This window comes from Haemorhous mexicanus, chromosome 9, assembly GCF_027477595.1.
Source record: "Haemorhous mexicanus isolate bHaeMex1 chromosome 9, bHaeMex1.pri, whole genome shotgun sequence".
In the NCBI taxonomy this organism is placed as follows: domain Eukaryota; kingdom Metazoa; phylum Chordata; class Aves; order Passeriformes; family Fringillidae; genus Haemorhous; species Haemorhous mexicanus.
The window spans coordinates 15317501-15336435 of record NC_082349.1 but is presented as its reverse complement, the minus strand read 5'-3'; the positions used below and the strand labels follow the sequence as shown (position 1 = coordinate 15336435).

The following is an 18935-nucleotide window of genomic DNA, read 5'->3' as shown; positions in this document are numbered from 1 at the left end:
TTTAAACCATCTTCAGAATTAGTCTTAAGTCTTACTATCACTTAGTAGTATAAAATAAGAAACATGATCTGAAAACACTAGAGAGAAATACTGAAGTTTTGCACATCAAAAAGGCTAATTAGAAACTCTTTTATAACAAATAAGCCAAGCATATTGCCATTAATTATAGGAAATACTCAAGGTTTGGAATAATCTATTGAAGAGCACAGATGTATACCAAATCCTATGTAAATGAGTGTGTGCAACTGTTCTCCAGGTAACACATGTAATTATAAAAATAAGCTGTGTATTCAGGTTTCTTTTTAAGGGGTAGAACATCATAAATTAGGTTTCTCTCTCTTCCTTGCTCTTACTCAACACAGTGAGATAGTAATTTCTGTAGTTATGTTTGTTCATCACAGCCTAACATGCATTCCAGGGGCTTGGAGCAGATTCTTCCTGTACCTGAAGTAGTAGTAATTCTGTTTGCTTTTGTACTAGTATTTCTGTAGTTGTTCTGTCAGCTTTACTGGAATTGGATCACTGTAACTAGCAGCAGAATTTGTTCTCTGGTGGTAAAATTCCTTTGGTTTCAAAAAAGCTAATGGAATTCATAACTGCTTTTGTATTTTTCAATCTGTGTCCCAGAGCTGACTAGTGGCATTGGTTTATTAAAAAAATTACTATTACTATGATTTGCTACCTTGCCCATTAGTTTTGCCAGTAGAGACTCTTAACAACCCCGGGAAGAAAATTTCACATATCCCTTCTTTTACCCTGTCCAGCTGCAAAGAAATCCTCTTAACTTTTGATAGCTTTACTTCATGGGGAAAAGGTTCTTCTCTGTCAGGGCCATGACAGGTGGGCTCAGCAGGCTGAATCACTCCACTCCAAATGCTCCTTCCATCTTACTCACTGCCTCCATACAGATGAAAGATACTGTGCTTTCCAGGTCAAATCTCATCAATGAGATTGATCTCCCAAATACTTGTCTAAGCATACTCCTTAGATTAGGTGAGATGTCCACCTGCACTGTGGCCATTGTAGATTATCACCCAGCTGGGACTGGTAAGATTCCTGATGCCTGCTCCACAATCTCCACACCATCCTGAAAATGCCAGGGCTTAGTACTTTTGCTCTTAGAAACATCCATCTGCAAGGGCATATGTTGGTAGGGAATTGGTTGCTCTCTCCCGTCACTAATAGAGAATATTGATGTTGCCATTGCTGGTTCAACTTCTTTAATTCTCCTAATTTTCCTAACAGTTGTCTTAACATTTCACAGGTGTGTCCAGAGCTACTGTGTCAGCAGAAGTTCTAAAGAGCTCATGGTAAAGCTCATGCTTTCACCTCTCGGATTCAAGCTGATTAAAGGGTTTGAGGAAAAGTGCCATGGGCAATAAAGAACAATGAAGATCATTTCGATGAGCTGCAGGTATCATATCAGATCACTAAAAAGTAGGAAAAAATAATTGTACTCTAACATTAAAACAGTCATCTCTATATAGCCTCAAGAATTGTCAACAACTGGCCTCCAATCTAGCTTGAAGATTTTGGTAATCTCACCACATGCTGCCCAAGTCTGAACAAGGTTGCCTAGGCCACAGGTACATAACATTGGCCAAACTTCAGTGTCTGGCCTGTTCTTGCACTTCTGCTTGTGAACATCCACTACTGGTAATTATCAGTCATAAAATATTGGAATAGTTGGATTTTTTTCAGCCTTGTATTCTTGATCTTAGGTTTTTATGTTTACCTCATTTTTAGTGAGTCTGAAAAGGAGACAGCTTCTGTCCTAATTGCACTGTGATAAGGAAAACCAGCAGTTTTTACTGACCCTGGTCACCCAAAGGCATCCTTTTACAAAGAGACACCTCTGACACGTGGATCCATGTTGACTGACATGGTAGATGCAGCACTTGTAAAAGAAACCAGCTTGGAGTTTCATATCTTTTAGTGGCAACTAAATGCAGAAAAGAGTTACAAGAGTGGGAGCAACAGGTGACTGTCAGTTGGTTGTGAAGTCAGAGTGAAAGTTTTATATAAAATTTCATCTCTTTGAGAGAGATGGCTATGTTAGTAACTATTCCTTACGTATAGATCAGACTTCTAAAGTCTGCTTTGGATAAAAGTATATAAAAAATCCTGAACCCATGAGCTTATGCTTTCAGTGTGCAGTCAGTAGATTAGAAGGAAAAGGAGCTGTTACACCTGTGAAATTAAATTTGACTCAAAGATAGTTTAGGATGATAATGAAGGTGAAAGTTCAAAATATAGTGTGATACCTGTACAAAATGTATTGACCTGCTGTCTAACTTTTTTGTTCATGCTTGAAATCTAAAATTTTGTTTCAAATAAAAATCACTTCCTACCAGTTCATTTAATACAAGTACATTATTGAATTCTGACTGAGACAGTGTTGCTCAGAGATGGGGGGCCCAGTCCTGGCCTTGTAGCATGGGGTCAGGAGCATTTTGCAGGATGTGACAGTTTCCACACCACAGGCAATTCTGACTTTTACAGGCAGCAAAAAAGCCAAGTTACAAATGAAAACTTTCTATTCCTTTCTAGCACTACTGGTCTTCTCATGAAATTTTCAAAATTTGGGATGAGTGGCAAATTTTTCAGCGAATCCAAGGGAACCAGAATAGGGATGGTCAGCTTAGCAAGAGAAACCAAGACACCAGGTAAGATGACAGCCTTGTGGGAGAAGAGATGGAGGGGCAAGGGGAGGAAAGAAGGCAGGGTGGCTCATGGAGGTGATCTGACTGGCAGCAGGGCGTGAAGGGGAGGGAGGGACTGCTGCCTGTCAGGATATAGAACTGGTGCTGAGGGGTGAGGTGCTGGAATCATCTGTCTGAAAAGAGAAGGGAAGAGAAGGAGAGCAGTAAAACTTTGGGCTTGGCATTGTGGGTGGCAGAGGGAAAAACAGGGCTCCTTCTGCACCCACTCTGCTTCTAGGTAGAAGCTAGCTGGCTACAGCTCTGGGAATGAGGGGGGTTCACTGTCTCTGAGTTCATGACATTATTTAAAAAAAAAAAAAGGTGGGGAGAGAAACCTAAATCTCTTACTGCTTGACTGGGCAAACAAGAGCTTAACAATGAAGGGAAAGTCTTTCTACCTTTCCCCAAAAGCAGCTAATCTTCAGCCAAAGGCTTTACCTGGGGCTTTTCTGGAGGCCACCTCTGCCCTGTGGGTGACATCCCTGTCTCTGCTTGAGCCTGGCAGGGCAGTGAGAGTACCAAGCACCTCTGAGCCATGAGGGGGATATTGAGGAATGAGGGAGCTTTGTGCCAGTTAATTAGCAGCACTTTGGTGGTTTCTGCAGTCCACAGTAACCTTCACAAGACCTGCAGTGAAGGAGAGATATTTGGGGATATACGGTTGAGGCTGGAAGTCGATTTATTTCAGCTCTTCTTCCTTTGAGCATGGAGTTCATTGTTCTTCCAGCTCCCTTTAGAGACCGTGCCATCAGCTGTCCAGGCTGGGCAGCCCGGAGTCAAAAGGAAAGGAGCCTTTTGCCCATCATTGTCACATAAATCAGAGCCCAAATCTGTAAAATGTGAGAAAATGAGGGATTCGATTATCCATATGGATCACTCTGGATTTATTCCAGATTGCTTCATTAATAGCAATCAAAGACATCACTTTAATGGATTTTTTATCCTCAAAATTATGATCATGGGGAATTTGTTCTGGCTATTGGTTTTGAAAAGGCTTTTGATTCTCTTCAATAGCCTTAACTTATTTCAGATTTAGGTAACAGTAGGATTTGGTCTTAAATATGTTAGATAGGTCAATCTCCTTTATTCAAATCCACTGCTATGTTAAAACTAATGACCACAGTTTGAAGATGATTTATATACTGAGGCTTAGACATGAGAGTCTTTTTTCTCTGATACTTTTGCTGTTATAGAGGAGCCTTTGTTTTGGGAGAAGTCACTGTTTTTAAGGGGAAAGTCAGTGATGTTTTCAATTTTGCCCTTAGTTGGAGGATATGTTATTTTTTAATGAAGATTTTCTTTAATGAAGATTGTGCTGGAAGTCACTGAATGATGTTCATGTTTCTTCTTTGTTAATTGGGGTAAAACTCTTAAAGCCATTAGGTGATTTAAATGTAGCTCCATTTGAGCAATATCCTTTATTGGATCCCCCATTATCCTTTAAACATCTTGGTGTGCAAGGGGATAAAATTAGAATGAATTTGTTTGCTTTAAATTGCCAGCCTCTGCTTGATAAAACTATTAGCTATTTAGCTAATTGGGCTGCTCTTCCATTATCATTAATTGGCAGAATTGATACAATTAAAATGGGGGGTTTATCCAAAGTGTATGTTTTTTCCTAGGTATTCCTATCAAGTTTCCTATCATGTTCAGGGAGTCTTACATTCTGCAATTAGTTTTGTTTTCAAGGTTAGAGGTAAATTCAAGATTGATTTTGAAACTCTGAAGCTTCTTACGGAGTCAGGCGGGCTGACTCCTGCTAACTTTGTTGCTATTTTGGTTTGCCTCGATGCAACATGTACTGTGATTTAGGCAATGGCCAATGCTACGGGGCTGTGGGGAGTGTGGGGCAGTGCAACCATGGAATGAGCACACCCGCTTTGCAGAGGGTCAGGGCGATGCTTGTCCCAGGCTGTGCCCAGCAAAGTGCTAAACACCCATTATTCCTTGGCCCACCAAGTATTTTAACACAGCCAGAACTTTTAAGCACGCAAGCCCAGTGACGTCAATCAGCTTACTCATAGTAGTAAAGTTAAACAAAGGCCGCCCTTGGTTGGGGCCACAGTAATCATCACCTTGTCAGTTTGAGGCTCCCACCAAATCCATTGCAAAACAGCACCACTTCCACCTTGGCTGGCTCTCAGCTGGTGCTGCCCTCCCTGGGAGCAGGGCAGGACACTGGGTTTGGAGGAGTCGCTCTGCCAATCCCCATGTCGTGTGTCCAGAGCATCAAGAAACTGCACCCTCTGCTCCTGCCATCCCTGGTGGACATGCCATCCCTTTTAGGCTGCTAGAGCAAATCGTGCTTCTCCCTTCTAACGCTATGATTCATGTCAGCCATTAGCCTCAAATAAATGAATGGGCTGAAAGAAAATTAAAACCAAATCACACTTCTGTCAAAGGGAGGTCTTGTTGACAAGCAGGGCCTCTATTGCCAGAATTAGTCATCTGGGTCTGCCTTTTGCACCAGAAACTAAGAAAACCAGAGGATGATTAATTGGGCAGGACCAGGAGGTTGTTGCCCCTCCCCTACAGCTGGCCAGTGGGGGCAGTTTCTAAATCATACCGTGAGGGCAGTGGTTACATCGCTGACCACCACCATTACCACTGCTTCACTTTCACCACCATTTTATGTGGTTCTGGGGTACCACATCTGTTCTTCACTGCCCAAACATGCTCTTTTAACTGTGATTTTCTTTACCTTTTCTTGCAAGCCATTTAGAGCTGCGTCTATTGCCTTTTAAAGCTGCTTAAAATAATTTCTATCTAGAATATAAAATAGTTTAATGCAAAATAATTACTAAAAATGTTTTGTCTGTAAAATATGTGTAAATATAATAATATATAATTTTAACTAAAAAAAATCAGGCTCCTTCCTGTAGACATGATCCAGTACGTGTGTAACATGTTTGAACACTGGAGCAAACTTGATGCAATGCTGCCCTTCTTAATTCATTTGAGTCATTGTCGTTTTAGACTATACCAAAGTCATTTCATGAAACACATCATGCTTCATGGGTTAATCCTGATTTAGCTGTGACGCTTTGCTTTTGGGTATTATCTAAATTGTTTTGCCCATCTCTTCTTCATTCATTTTGTCTGTCATGAATATCATTCTACATGGATTTCACTCATACATTTATTTGTATTTAAATTATGCATCTCTTTAAGGAGATAGACCCATCAAGTGATACGATACCTGATGGCACAAAGAATGAGGCATTGTTTACTTTTGCATAAAAAGCCACAAAGATGGAGCACACAGTTTATAGGATACTAATGAATTATTTGGATGGTTGATCTTAAGTCAGACTCAATCCAGCTAAGCTTGGTAGCCAATGCATTTGAAATGTAATGGATAATAGTCCAAAAGCCAAATATATTGCAGGTCTCGCTTGCACGGGTTGGCCCTTATTGACAACCTTATTGAGGCACCTTTGCTCTGAGTGGCTGGGGAAGTGCCTCATCACAGGCTCACAGGCTGCCTTCGTGCCACTCCAGGGACAGAGGCTGGCCTGCTGCTCTAGGCCTTGCACACTCCTGGGGAGACAGAGAGCACCTGAGTCTCTGGGGCCATAACCTGGCATGTTTCATGAGCTGAATGAATTCACTGGAATGAATTCACCTGGGGCTGAGGGGCCTGTTGCAGCTCCTTCAGGAAGAGCGAGTACTCCCACAGCGCAGTTAGAAACCCTGCGCTCCACAGACTCACCATGACTCAGAGAAAAGGAGGAGGGAGCAAAACCAGAACCCTTAGAATGAGGGTTCTACCTCCCAGCAGTAAATGCACTGATCCTGTTATTTCTGAATTAATTGCAGGAAATACGGAGCATCACACTGGGAAAAACTCAAGTGAAGGAGATGAGTATCAAGCCCAGGCAGAACAGAGGAGCTGCAATGCAGGAGCCAGTCCTCCCTGTACAACCTTTAAGGTATAATAGGGCTAAAACTTCCTTCATGGTGGCATTGCTGTTTATATTTGCTTCCATATCAGCTCTGAATTTGGCTTATTGTCACCAGTAAAGAGCCCAGAATAGGTGACATCCTGGGTTGAAACATTACTGTGGCATACAATGCCTCCTCCTCATTTGAAAGTAGAGCTATAACTGTATGTCATTAACGAAGACAATAATAAATTAATACAATAGCCTAGTAATAATGCTGTAATGCTTTCATGTATGAATTGGAATGTGAATACTGAGCTTTTCATTTCATGGTTGAAAAATACATGAGTTGACCCAAATATTAATTTTTGTATTTCAATAATTTACATATCATGGGTCAATAATCATTTTTTGCACAAATGGCTTTTCAAATGAGAAGCAGTATATTGTAATGGTTATCATATTTACAAACATCTCATTGCTTTCCTAACCTAGGACTTAGTATTTAAAATATACTGGACAAGATATTGTTTGCCAAATACAATACAAAACTGGGTCATGTAAAATTCAGATACTATTTTCTTTTACTCTTATCCATAATTTATAATATTCATAAACCACGGAGTGACAGGTCTCTGCCCCTGGCAGGCCCACACGCCCTCTTTGGAATGGGCTTAGTTTTCCAGCAACAGTTTAGGAGACCTGACACCTCTTTCTGCTCTTTTCTGACCTTAAAAATCTCATTTCTTTGAGCAGCAATCCCTCTGAAGATCCAGTACTGTCAGAAGAACTAATGGTGGGGGTTTTGAGAAGTTTATTACATCCCAAGATTTCTTTACAGCATGCAATGACTTCCAACAAAATGCCTAGGATGTCTTTTTTCAATTACTTTGCAAAGCTAAAATAGTATAGATAATCTTGTATTTTGCTTACTGGTATTGAACTTAGTCCATCTTTTTGGGCTGTTCATTGTTTCATCATATTCTGCCCCTTTATTAGCTAACATATCCCAACAGAAACCTTTTGTCTTAGAGTAAATGTGTTCAAGTGTTCAAGTACTGAATTAATCAGGGACTAGTGCAACATATATATGCTGCCCAGCAAGATGAATTTACACATCTGCCTTTTCCCCTAATTATAATTCCAGAGGTTGAATGTCAACAGCATATGGGTATATTCTCCAAGAGGCATGCAAACACACATACAGGCACACACACTGTACATTAATCTCTCTTGGCTTATCTGTTGCTGTCTTTAATTTGTATACTTCAAAATTGAGTGGTGAGGTCATTTATTAGACTGTTTCTGTGAATTTTATGTAGTGATAAGAAAGCAGTAACATGCAATTTGTTTTTATAGGACTCACTTTTGTAAGTATGATCTAATGTTTTCTTCCTTGAACTGAACAGTGAGGAAGAGATGATTTCAGAGCTAACTAAGAGTTAACTGGCTACGTTTCAACTGTCACCATTGTCTTAAATCTACATGGAGAGTGGAGACACCCAGAGAGGTGTAAGTACAGCAGGACGCTCGGAAAAAAAACATTTGTAAGTAGAAATTTCTCCTCAGAGCAAATTTTTCCAGTTTGTCTTGATTTTTTCTTTCCCTATTTTTTAAACACAACGTGTGATGGAGAGATTGTTATTATCCAAAGGACCTGACTTGCTGGCTCACTGCATCTCTGTTTATGAAATGCCATAACAAAAGTGAGCTCACGCTTGTGTGCTTCCAATGCGTGATGTTCCTGTGTGCCAGATGGGCACTTTCATGACTGTATGAGCGTGGATTATTTCATTTCCTACATCTGGGACTCCAAATGGCTGCACAGAATGCCACAGGAGAGAGGAACAGATCTTCAGCTGGGAAAACCTACCTTCACAGGGGAACCAGCTACATCAGAAGGGATGAAGCAGAAAAGCCCCAAGTGATATCTGAAAGTTCACATAAATCAGGGCCATAAGGGAAACCTTTAGAACCAGGAACAAGACAAAAATAAACAATAACTAATGTTGGATGTCAGCTGTACAGAGGGGGGAGGGAAAATAAACCATAAGCAGTTTCTTGTCTGGCCACAGAAGATGTGTTTGGAATGCTGTTTTGTATTTCAGCTCAGAAGCTCTGCTGTGACCTTCAGATATTGCTGGGTATTACAAGTTCTACAGATAGCCAGAGAGAAATATTCCAAGGAGAGATGGCATATACTGTGCCATACTAGTTAATGTTGTGTATTGCTCACAGCCCGTTCCTGAACTGTGACCAGGCAGCCTTGTTAAAACAGTGTGGAATCCTACAGTAATAGTCAGGAATGCTAGTTAGTCATAATGCTGTTGCAGGATTTGGGATAATTAGTTGTTTGTTTGTAGCATAAGAGTGCTTTCTTTTCTTTTTTTTTTTAAGCTCGAAACAACGAGAGAGCAGATCCTCAGTATAGTGAGGATCTGGCTCACTACACTTTTGCAGAGTATGTTGCATTTCAGAGCCAGCAAACAGGAGAAGATGGTGAGAAGAATTAGCTGTAGCAGAAAAAAATATAGTTAAGTCAGTGACATTCTTAAAATGAAAGAGAGCAAACCCCCAAAAGAGAACAAATGAAAAAAGTAATGAACAAAAAGAAAGTAAGAGCTTGTGACACAAAGTAAGAAAAATAAACAGCAGTTGATTTAACTATTTTGCATAAGATATTTACAAACCACAGCATATTACTGTTTGCTTTATGCATTTTCACATCCTGCTCAGTTTAAAGCAGTAATTTTCTGCAAGGACAACAGAGGGAAAAAAAATGCTTTACACTGCTTATATTAATTACATTTTTTCATTACCCGTCATGTTTTCTACAGGCTTGTGTATTATTACTGTAAAATGTAATGAAACAGAAAAAGAAAAAAAGAATGGACTTCTGGGAAATTTTCCAATTCTTGAAATGCAATGTTAATTGAGTGCTATTTTTAGGTCATCACAGATAGAACTGAACCCATTGCCATCAGAGCACAGAATGGGGACAGCCCAGGTGCAACACAAACTGGGTGAGGGAATCAGTTTCTACTAATGGAGAAAAGGAGAGAAACTAACTTGCCAGAGGGGTGGGTTCAGGGCCGTTTCTATTTCTTGATGTAAAGTTCTCAAATAGAAATGAAAGGGAAGGGTGCAGAGCTGGCATGGATTCAGGACCCACCATGCCTAACCATGGTTGGTCCTGAAGGAGATCCACTGACTCCTGAATCAGAAGGGCAGAGTAAATGAGAGGCTCTGTCTGGTTTTGTGGCTGACTTTCAGCTCTGGGAGGGAGGACACTCTGAAAGCCAATATGAAATAAAGTCTCCCAAAATGTATCAGAAATCTCTTTAATTTATAGATCTCTTAAAAGGCTGCCAAGAAATCAATTATTTTAATTTGTATATAGTGCAGCCATGGACTGATTCAAGTTCTTTTGAAGTTTTTTAAACAGTCATTGAACAAAGGCATTCTCTTTCCCATTTGCAAAAAAAAACCAAAACACCAAGAATTGAAAATCAGAATTTCTCACAATCACTTTGATTGGAAGAATAGTGCAGTTCACATGGGATTCTGCAAGCAAATCAGAATCCCTTCACTCAGTCTGTTAACTGTGTTCCCTTTACTGTCAGTCCCAAGAATCAGTGTAGCTCTACTGCTCCCTTTATTATCTGCCTCTTCTCCCAGAGAGTGTAGGGAAACTGAGCCCATAACAGGGGAAATAGTTGCTGGCACTTGGGAGTGGCTGGAGGTTTTTCTTTGAAACAGAAGTAGAAAATCATCAGTGTGCACTTACCAAGGCCAAAATCACAGAATCACAGAATCTGCTGGGTTGAAAGGATCATCAAGTCCAGCTCCTGACTCTGCACACAACATTCCCAAGAGTCACACTGCGTGCCTGAGAGTGTTGTCCAAACGCTTCTTGAGGTCTGTCAGGCTGGTGCTATGACCACTGCCCTGGGGAGCTGTTCCAGTGCCCAAACACCCAGTCACCCTCTGGGTGGAGAGACTTCTCTCATGAAACGACTTGAGAACATTCCTTCAGGTCCTGTCACTGGTCTCTGAGCAGAGATCAGTGCCTGCCTCTCCTCTTCCCCTCACTAGGAAGTTGTGACTGCAGTGAGGTCTGCCCTCAGTCTCCTCTTGCCCAGGCTGACCTCAGCTGCTCTTAATATGACTTTCCCTCCAGACACTTCACCATCTTCATAGCTCTTCTTTGCATGATCTCTAATAGTTTTATATCCTTTTATATTGTGGTGCCCAGAAGTGGCCACACCAGTCACCTCTTTGAAAGAGGAGAGAGCATCCCACTTGCAGGAAGCCAGTCTCCACAAAGCTGTTCACTCTCTGTATAGCACTACACTGCTGTAAAAGCAAGAGCCTCACCCAAACATTTCAGCAGCCCTTCTAAATGGCAGTGCAGCATGTATTGGAACAAGGGAGATTAACCCAGCTTTCTACCTTCTACCTTTCTACCTTCTGCTTTGGCCCCATCTCAAGAAACAGTCATGATCAGCTGGTAGAATTACCAAGCCAGTTCTCTTTGTTTTAGTGTTAGTGGAGATTTGCTAACCAGCCTCTAGGTATGAGACAACCCTTCACCCATACTGACCCAGGTCATCAAAGACATTTGTAGCAGGATCCTAAACAAAGACACTTAAGCAATGAAATTTCCAAGACGATCTGGGATCGTTTACCTTTGTACAAACAGCTTGAATTCTGGCCTTTTCTTTATTCTTTAGAAGTTTTTTGTTTTTCTATGGATCTGTTAGTCACTCGAGGGTTCAGGCTTATCCTTTTTCCAATCTCAGCTCAAGAATCCTGACTGTGACCAAGGGCCACAAGAAATACAAGGCATCAGAAGTGCTCCCTTGAGTGTGGCTCTCCTTGACCTATGCAATAGCATGTGCATCAGGTACCCATCAAGAGTGTGTCCACTTCTTGCCTTTCTTCAATTCTCTACCCTTCCCTTCAGTCACATAACCTGTGACTTAATAAAAATACCCCCTCAGTGTATTTCAGATGTGTCTTCCCACCTATTCTGCAGCAGATATGGCAATGGTATATAAATGTTATGGATTTGCCTGACAAGGCTTAGATGGATTAAAAAAAGCAAAACAAAATACAAACTGAAGGGTTGGCTTGCTCTCCAAACATCTCTAGTGCTAAGATAGAAGTGATAAGTCATAAATATAAGACAACATGAATTTCTCTTATCTGACACATTGAATTAAGGCTGTTGTGCTCAAACACTTATAGCAAAATTTACAAACACCTCGTTTTAGGAATGCTGCATCAAAGGTATTAACAAGGCACACACTGCCCTGCACTCGCACACAAGGTGTGTGAACTGTGACATTCTTGCTGCAAATCAAGGAAGAAATCCTGCTCCTTCTGACTGCTGTCCTGCCTCCAGCAGTGGTGCCAGCGTTTGGACTTCATTTAGTCAAGCCAAGTGGCTCCAGCCTGTAGCAGCCTCACCACGGGCCTTAGCTCATTATTGGCTTGTCAGCACTAATACTTCATCAAGACCAATCTCAAACCTGGCAGCTACCCCTACATTTGTATCTCACCATGACAGACCCCTTTTTACATTTAGATTAGAGTTATTCCTCTTTGCTAGGAAATTGATCTGGATCCACAGCCCTCCAATTGGGCGTCACAATATTTTTCCATAAAGGACCCGGTTCCTTCCAAATGATTCGTTTTTCCTTAGAACCTGGAGTTGTTCTTATAGGCTGCAGTTCAAAAATAGCAAGGCTCCTTTGCAGGCCAGAGCAGGTAAACTTTTTTTGTAGCAGGATGACAGGAGGAAGTGTTGGAGAGTATAGAGGGAGCAAAGGGAGCCATGAAACCACAAAGTCTCCTGAAGCATGGGCAGCCTGACCCAAGCCAGCTGGATCCCACTACACCACCCCTAGGGAATGGCTCCTATGTGAGCCAGCCCCTTCACTGCTCCAGTTGCTGAGGAAAAGGCAATAATTTTGATTATTCCAAGTAAACTCATTGCATAAATCAGGAAGTCAGTATTCCAATGGCAATTCAGACTTGAGATAATGTCTTAAGAGACGAGCAGTCACTGGTTTCCATGGGAATTTTGCCATGTCTTTCACCAGCACTAGGAATTAATCTATGGGAGTTTTCATTTTTTTCAACTTGATTAGCTGGCACCTGTCCTCTACTGAAAGACAGCACAGTGCACCTGAAGAATTGTGGTAATAAGCTGGTCAAGGAGACTCTGCAGGATGGACCTGAGGAGGCTGCAGTTGTTTGACTGGATCAATAGGTGGGATTTCATCAGAGAGCAGGGGTTCAAATATCACTTTAAAAATTTCACTTCAATATGTTCGTTTTCTGTTTCAGCTGTGTTGGGAATGGTGTGTAGATTCAAACTGGACTCAGAGCAGGAGAAATGAGGAGCCATTAATTTTTACTAAAATAATGCTATTCTAGGCCGTAGCCCTAACATAAATGAATTTGGCATGTTCAGGGCGAACCATCACTTCCATGATTAAATCAATGGATATAAATTCAGCTTTGGTCAGATGAGGCCTCAAGCTTGCAGACCATGCATCAAATGTTTATTATTGTTGTTATTATTAGTGCTTTCAAAGAGTTCAGTTGTCTTCATCCAAGGAAACAGTAGGCAGCAGTGCTTAAATATGTTTCAGGCTCTGGGATTTTCAAAAACCTGTGTGCTTTCAACTGCCAATGACAACATGAGGCCTAGAAGCTTTAAAAACCTGAACTAGGTACTGATCTGTATTCAGGAGAGCTCATATATCTGTGGAAATCTGCCTCTAATTTAGCCAGCAACCCTGTCACTCTGGGTCACATTAGGGACCATGAACACTTCACCTGGCACTACTCTGCAAACTCTGCTCCTTTGCACAGCTGTGGGTAAAACAGGAAGAAAGATGTATTATGGCTCTCAACTAAGAGGAAGATGCCATAAGCAACGATGTGTTAGCCAGGATGTTAGAACAGGTCATTGTATACATCAGCTGCAGAACTCAATTAGCTGGGGCAATTCTGATTTAAAGGTTTTTGCAGCTTATTGAAGCATCCCACCCTTCTTCTCAGCCTCTGTGTCTTCCCTGCTGAGGATCTGCACTGTGCAGGTGAAGAAGCCCATCTAGACAGGATGGCCTGCATGCTTGAAGGCTTTGGCTGCTACAGTATTGGCACCCAACTCACATCACAGCCAGGACAACTCAGATGCTAAACTGGCTGTCCATGCTCACACATGAGCCTTTGAAAAGAAAATTTATGTGGACTAGCTCCTAAATACTTTTGTAGATATGCCAGGACATGATCTGTGTGGTCCCCTTGCAGTCCTACTTAGACTAAATTTGCAGGTAGGCAGTGTTCTCACCCGAGAGGATGGACATTTGTCATCTGATTGATTAAATCTGTGTTATCCAAGAGGGTGTTCCCAGCCAAACAGTGAAATGCTTCTAAAGCATTCCAAAACAAAACCCAGAATGACCTGTACTGCACCCCTGCTTTGACCCTGCACTCCTGCCAGTCTGGGAAGTAATGTGGGCTTCAGAGCAATCAGCTCTGGGCATCAGGGCTTTTGTAATAACAGAAAAAGGTGGCTAACTCTCCACTTCCTTTTCCTGGCTGTATGGTGTGAAATGCTGCTGAAGCCAGTGGAGTTGCACTGCTATAAAACCAGATACAATAGAGCAGGTAAACATCTCAATATAGTTAGTATTGATAAAGTTCATAATGTCAGTGCCAACAGAGCCCAGAGCAGGACTGGCCTCTTGGATTCACCTCAGTAGATTTCACCTTAGCACTACTATTTTTATCAGGTTTTTTTACTTTGTCATCTTCCTGGGTATCATCAGAATAAAGCTCATCTCCCAACTCCTCAAACCCAAGCATGTCCCTCTAAGTTTTGGGGTTGGGATAAAGAGCACCATGCTTAAATTATATCCTTTGAAATGGGGCACCTTGCACAAAAGGCCTACCAAGTTCCCATCAGAAGAGTTAGTTGAAGGCTGGGGGACTGGAAATGCTGGCTGCAGCTAATTTCTTTTTTTCTCTTTGTTAATCCGCTTTGTCCAAACACCATGAACATTTGGTGCATTTAGTTCTAATATGTCAAATTCTCCTTTAGGGAAAAAATTCAAAAACCTAAAATCATTTCTTAAGATCAAATTCAATGCTGAGCTCAAAATGACTCTTCTCTACACAAATAAACCACACACACATACTTGTGTGCTTTGTCGGCACTGCAGGAATTGTCCTGGGATAGCACTGTGCTGTCTGTGGAGCCCTGCTAAAAACCCTGACTTTCTGATAATGAGAGAGAGCTGCAAATATTAACACATCCTTGTGGGCAGTGGGAAGCAAGAATGATTATCCCAGAATATAACAAATCTAAAAATAAATTGCCTTCATTTTCACCTATTGCACACTGATGGGGGTAAAACAACTTTAATTAGTGTAACAGGACAATAGCAATGGAATTGGCTTGGTCACAAGATTTTTGCAGGATGACACTGATGGTATTACTATCCAACTTCAAAGATTTGGAAAGATGTGGCTGCTAACACTGGAGAATAGAAACCTGTTTTTCATCAACTAGGCTGGCCTGACAAATTAAGTCTGTGGAGTCATTAGATTAAGATAAGAGCTTATCTCCTAGACTGACATTTATTCAGAGGTTTTTATGCTGCTCAGCTAGTAATTAGTGCAGTTGAATTTTTAACACTGCTTTGTCCAGTCATTTGACAAATTTGAAATATATACAGTTTTGATTTTAAAAAACCCGACTAAAATCCAAGATACAATATTATTAGCTTGGAAATGTTTTAAGAAGGGTTGAGATGATGCTAAAAATCTTCAAGGAGATCAGAAGTGCTTCTGCTGTTGACTCATTTCCATACACAGATTAAGAGGCTCCATAAACTAAATTTTTAGGCACTAAGCAGCAGATATCTGTGGCAAATCTGTAATTTCTTTCATGCCCATCCACTTTGTAATTCTGCTGCTTTAGAGGGGCAGGAATATGGTGCAGGCTGTGGTCCTGCTCATTAACACTTTTCTGCCTCCTTCAGCACTCAGGTTAGGATTTCAGGTGGGGGCAGTTTCAAAAGGGATCTTCTCTCATATGGCTGACTTTGTGGGATAAGGTTTATTTTTCCTGTCCTAATTTTCTTGTAATACCAGATGGATTGTTCCACAGTAAACCAATGCATTTCTTTTGGACACGAGTTTTTGAATTGCTTTAGACTAACAAGTATCACTTTTTTTAAACAGTTCATTTTGAGTAACTGAAGATCAGAATTGGATTAATAATTAGTGATTAAATGGACGATTATTTGTTTATGAGCTTTGACAGGTTTGTTACAGCTACATCCTGTTACAGCATTTGTTTTGTCCAAAGTGCAGCCATCTCAGCATCTATGGTTGCTGAGATGGCTGCACTTTGGACAAAACAATAGAAAAAACCTTTAGAAACCTTTAGAAAAACACAGACTAGAGGAGTTCATGGTAGTAAATTGTGATTCATCCAACTGCTTTAGTTCTGTGATTACTGGCTTTCACAAAAACAACAACAGAAAAGACTGCTGGTTTACATTTTACACCGTACTGCCAAGACCCCTGAACTCTGTGGACTCAGGGCCAGGGCCATCAGCCACTGAGGGTGACACATTGTCACTCACCTGCACTCCTAAGCTGGAAGCAGCAGTGGTAGAGTAGGACACAGGCTCTCAGGCTGACTGGGACCAGGATCTGCATGGTTTTCCATATCCCTTTCTGTGGGTTTTCATGGCATTTACATAACCCCAAAGCATGAGAGGAGTCTCATGAGTACAACAGGTTTTCTGTGGTTGGAATGGGAAGTAAGGCATGAGTCAGGGGGTTATTTCAGATCTTTGTACAGCCAGCAATGAAACCCTGCTGCTCTCTACTTTCCAGTCCAAGCCCTTGACCTAGACCTGCCCTGACTCCTGTTTCAATGCAGATGGTTTCAGCCCTCTGTGTCTGCTAAGGCCCTTGATACTTCCCATTGGAGATGTGAAATCCTATCTATTTTGTATATATTTCACATATGTGTAAAATTCAAGCTGTGTGGCAATCTCTGGCATTGGGCATCCTACCATTCCTGGTCTGTAGGTGAGATCTCAGCTTGTGGTCAGGAGTGCCTAGAGGTAGAGATGGAGACAATATTTTTGCCCATAAAATTGCTCATAAATGGAAAGAAATTTGCATCAAGCTGAACCACTTGCATCAGTCCCCCAAAAGCTTGAAGTACTGTTTTGCTCTCTAAATTTTAACTGCTAATGCTGCCTTTGCTGTCAACCAGGTCAAAAATCCTGCATAATTCCCCATATATATCTCACTTCCTAGCAGAGAGAAATGTAACGCCTTCCTGGACCTTGGATGAGTGTGAGGGAAAGACCCAATTTCTAAAGTCTCTAGGGAGAAGCATGGCCTCAACAGAGGGAGAAGGAGGTATTTAAATTCAAGCTTCCCAAGATTTGCGGCAGCAGCATCCCTGTTTTCATATATTGTTTTACTTTCTTGTGTTGTGCACTGCTATGTAGTGCATTGCTGCAGAAGCTGGATAGTGTCAGCACTACCCTGGCAAGCTTCATCTGTTGAGTCTTTAGACTAAAGGGGAAAAGTTGCCATCACCCAGACAAACCAACAGAACCAAACAAAGACTTCACCTCTGGGACAAAACCCCAGCTATGTGAAGCCATTAACATCTCCTTTGATGGGCTGGAGATTACAGCACAGAGGGGTCTTGATGTTGTCTGTCACAGCTGTCTATCAACAGTGCTGGCTCATGGGGCAGTTCTCTGGCCCCACAGCCTTTTCAGACCTACCCTGCTGCCACCATCCTCGTGTAGTTCCATGAGACATAGCACTGACTTGCCCTTTTGCCTTCGGCCAACAATTTAAAGACGATTGCTGCTTGATGGTGCACGTAAATAAATTAATAGTCTTTGTTCTGGCCAAAGTGTCTTGAGTGTGAGACCTTCACTGGCCCCACACAGAAAGCCAAGGATTGACAGAAGCACTAGCAAAAGAGAAGTCCAAACAGGTCAAGGGAAGGGGCATTGCAGACTAATAAAACCTGTTACTACACAGAGAACTTTGCTCAACTTTCTGCCAAGAAAAGACAGCCTAGACTGGCAGGTAAATCTCCTGAAAATAGCAGAAATCAAGGTGAGACCAACATATTTACCCCAGGTTACTTAGTAAATATGGAAATACTGTAAAAAGAGAACTAGAGATTTTACAGAAGGGAGGTGTCATTGAATGGCAATAACAATACAGCCATGCTTTACTCTGCCCTCCATTTTTCAGTGTCCCGTTCTCAGGTTGATGGTTGCTCTTCAGCATTTGGCCAAGGTCAGACAGGTGAGAGAGGATTTTTTCTGAAGTTTCTAGTGTTCCTAATACATTTTTTTAAATTATAATAAAGGGCAATAACTTTTTTTAACTAGCAAATACATTTTTAGTGTCACCAGAAAATGGTGCCTGTGAACTTGGATGTTGCTCTGATTTTTTTAGGATTGCTTTTGGCTTCTAAGTTTGGTGCAAGGGGTAGCCATGTCACAGAAAAAAATGTGCTTGCCCTTTTTAACCAAATTCCATAGGCTGAAATTTATCCATGGTAAATGTTTCACAATATAGTAAATTATGCAGGAGGTTCAACACAAACATCCTTTACTCTCAGAAATTAAGATGAGCACTCAGTAGCACAAGTACATGGTATAGCCATCCAATTGTTTGTGTTTCCCCCAGGAATTCAACACTTTTCACAAATAACTATACTTTGCAGTTCCATAACACAAATGCTGTGACCCCACAGGACAGCTGCAAAGGTAGGGTAAACACCTCTAGTTCTATTTTATAGGTACTTAGCACTTATGAAATGCAAGCTCAAGGCAGGCTCTGAGGAATATCTACACTTAGAGAAGTCTTTCTGGAAAGGCAATGGAAATTATGTACTCAAATATTAGTGGTAAGTCAATCGGTCAGTGGTCAATGCAGCTGTTGGGTTGGTGGGCTCCCTTGCACCATGTTAAAGTCCCTCTGCAATAGCCCAGCCTCTCCCCAGTTTGTTTTTCTGCTGTATGTTATTCATTAAACCCTTTGCTGTGACATGCCATTGCCAGTGTGCCAAATCCTGAGCAAATCATATCCTCTGTTCTTCTGTTGCAGATTTGTGAGATAATCTATTATAGATTAATCATTTCAGTCTTATGGTGCAATGTCAAAAATAAATTGGGGTTATGAAGCTGGAGGGGAGCCACTTGGGGGTCATGTGTTCTCACTGATGCTCCTTATTTGACTTTGAAAACAGCGTCATGATGAGATTTTTGAA

At 41.4% G+C, this 18935-nt stretch overlaps 1 long non-coding RNA gene across 1 annotated transcript in view; it reads left to right on the top strand.

The window, feature by feature from the left end:
* The first annotated feature begins 1270 nt into the window (after positions 1-1270).
* LOC132331117 (uncharacterized) overlaps positions 1271-18935 on the top strand; it is a 25047-nt gene continuing 7382 nt past the window's right edge. The window contains exons 1-4 of the long non-coding RNA XR_009487496.1: positions 1271-1414; positions 2551-2666; positions 6522-6634; positions 7996-8133. This is a non-coding gene — a long non-coding RNA (uncharacterized LOC132331117). The remainder of the gene's footprint in view (positions 1415-2550; positions 2667-6521; positions 6635-7995; positions 8134-18935) is intronic.